Raw genomic sequence first — 2,500 nt, 5'->3', positions numbered from 1 at the left:
GACTGATTTACACCTCCGGGCCGTTGCAGGCTGGGGCTTCCACCCGACCCTCGTTGGAAGGGAGGAGAAGCGTTGGGCGGTCCGGGCTTGGCCCTCTGGGGAACAAAAGCAAGCGAAAAAAAAAATGAACAACTCTTAGCGGTGGATCACTTGGCTCGTGCGTCGATGAAGATCGCAGCTAGCTGCGAGAATTAATGTGAATTGCAGGACACATTGATCATCGACACTTTGAACGCACTTTGCGGCCCCGGGACCTTCCCGGGGCTACGCCTTTCTGAGGGACGCTTGTACGATCAATCACACTCGCCTTTGCCGTCGGGGGAGCGTTTCAGGTACCCTGGAGTTTGAAGGTGAGCACAGAGGTGAACACAATGTCTTGGCTGGTGGTGTTCAGCAGAGAGAGAGAGAGGACGAGGTTGGGAGGTCTTTGGCTGCAGTCTAGTGGTTTGTACCGAGGGTAGCTTGAAGTAGCAACGTCGCTTGCAGTGCTGTCGCTGGCTTTGCGTCCGTTTGGTTCTATTGGCGGTTTGCCCAAGAGCCTCTGCGGTGCTGTGTGTTGCGTTGGACTTCGGTGTCCAGCCACACGTGGCCCGCTTAGCTCTAGCACACTTGCCGACCGCTGAGCGTGCGTCCAGGTCAGTCCCCTGCGTACGTCCTGCTGGCCGTCGCTGCTGCCTGCTTTTAGCCTCCTGCATTCCGTGCTGCCAATGCACTGCTTCTGGCCTTCCTCTCCAGCTTCGCTGTCGCCTGTCCCTCTGACGCTCTCTCTCTCTCTCTCTCCCTGAATCGGGACTCCAGAACGGTGTGAGCCGAGCCCGGGCTCCAGTGCACCGCAAACCCCCACCCCCTGTCCGTCAGCCGGTACTAACCCACCCGGGTTGGGTTGGTGTCGAGGACGACAACAACGGGCGGCCGGGCGTGCGTGCGTGTTGTTGTGCTGGAGATGCCGGCCAGCGCTGACAAAAGCTACCTTTCTACCTAAGACCTCAGATCAGACGTGACAACTCGCTGAATTTAAGCATATTACTAAGCGGAGGAAAATAAACTAACAAGGATTTCCCTAGTAACTGCGAGTGAAGAGGGAAGAGCCCAGCGCTGAATCCCCGCTCGCATGGCGGGCGTGGGAAATGTGGCGTATAGAAGACCTCTTTCTCCGACGACGCTCCGGGGCCCAAGTCCTTCTGATCGAGGCTTAGCCTGTGGACGGTGTGAGGCCGGTAGCGGCCCCCGGCTCGTCGAGATCGAGTCTTCTTGAAGTCGGGTTGCTTGTGATTGCAGCCCAAAGTGGGTGGTAAACTCCATCTAAGGCTAAATACTGGCAGGAGACCGATAGTCAACAAGTACCGTAAGGGAAAGTTGAAAAGAACTTAGAAGAGAGAGGTCAAGAGGGCGTGAAACCGTTAAGAGGTAAATGGGTGTGGGACATGCAGTCTGAGCGGAGGATTCAACTCGGCGGCTAGGTCGGCCGCGTCGGGTTCGGCGGATCTCCTCTGTGGGACCGCGTCCCACGTGGGCTCGGCCGTCGCCGGGCGCATTTCATCCATCGGTGGTGCGCCGTGACCGTCTCTGGGTCGGCTGGGAAGGCCGGAGGGAAGGTGGCTCGTCGCTCTGGCGGCGAGTGTTATAGCCCCCCGGCAGCAGCCTCGCCGTTTCCTGGGGTCGAGGGAAGTGACCGCTGCTGCGCCTTCACCCTCGTGTGTGGGGGGGACGGGCTACCCATGCTCCCGGCGTGACTGTCAACCTGGGCGGACTGTCCTCAGTGCGCCCTGACCGTGTTGCGCCGCCGAGTCGGAGGAGCCACGAGCGGGCGCTAGGGGTCCGCGGCGATATCGGTGACCCACACGACCCGTCTTGAAACATGGACCAAGGAGTCTAACACGTGCGCAAGTCAAAGAGAGTCACGGAACCCCAGGGCGCAATGAAAGTGAAGGTCGGCGTGGGTCGACCGAGGTAGGATCCCGCCGGCCCGCACGGCTAGCGCACCACCGGCCCTTCTCACACGTTCCGGCGGGTAGGTGGAGCACGAGCGTACGTGATGGTACCCGAAAGATGGTGAACTATGCCTGGGCTGGGCGAAGCCAGTGGAAACTCTGGTGGTGGTCCGTAGTGGTCCTGACGTGCAAATCGGTCGTCCGACCTGGGTATAGGGGCGAAAGACTAATCGAACCATCTAGTAGCTGGTTCCCTCCGAAGTTTCCCTCAGGATAGCTGGTGCTCGTCCACATGCAGTTTTATCTGGCAAAGCGAATGATTAGAGGTTTTGGGGCCGAAACTATCTCAACCTATTCTCAAACTTTAAATGGGTAAGAAGCCCGACTCGCTGGCTTGGAGCCGGGCATGGAATGCGAGTGCCTAGTGGGCCACTTTTGGTAAGCAGAACTGGCGCTGAGGGATGAACCGAACGCCGGGTTAAGGCGCCCAATGCCGACGCTCATCAGACCCCACAAAAGGTGTTGTTTGATATAGACAGCAGGACGGTGGCCATGGAAGTCGGAATCTG

General features: G+C 58.8%; 2 non-coding genes across 2 annotated transcripts in view; both read left to right on the top strand.

Annotated features, from left to right (window-relative positions):
- Positions 1 to 130: 130 nt before the first annotated feature.
- LOC139241134 (5.8S ribosomal RNA) lies at positions 131 to 284 on the top strand. Its single transcript, XR_011588780.1, has one exon. It is a non-coding gene; the product is annotated as a 5.8S ribosomal RNA (ribosomal RNA).
- A 697-nt stretch (positions 285 to 981) lies between these two features.
- Positions 982 to 2,500, top strand: part of LOC139241156 (28S ribosomal RNA) — a 3,750-nt gene continuing 2,231 nt past the window's right edge. The window contains exon 1 of the ribosomal RNA XR_011588798.1: positions 982 to 2,500. This exon is cut by the window's right edge and continues 2,231 nt beyond it. This is a non-coding gene — a ribosomal RNA (28S ribosomal RNA).

This window comes from Pristiophorus japonicus, chromosome Y (assembly GCF_044704955.1).
Source record: "Pristiophorus japonicus isolate sPriJap1 chromosome Y, sPriJap1.hap1, whole genome shotgun sequence".
NCBI lineage: Eukaryota > Metazoa > Chordata > Chondrichthyes > Pristiophoridae > Pristiophorus > Pristiophorus japonicus.
The sequence above is the reverse complement of the archived record's forward strand: the minus strand, read 5'-3'. Positions and strand labels throughout refer to the sequence as shown.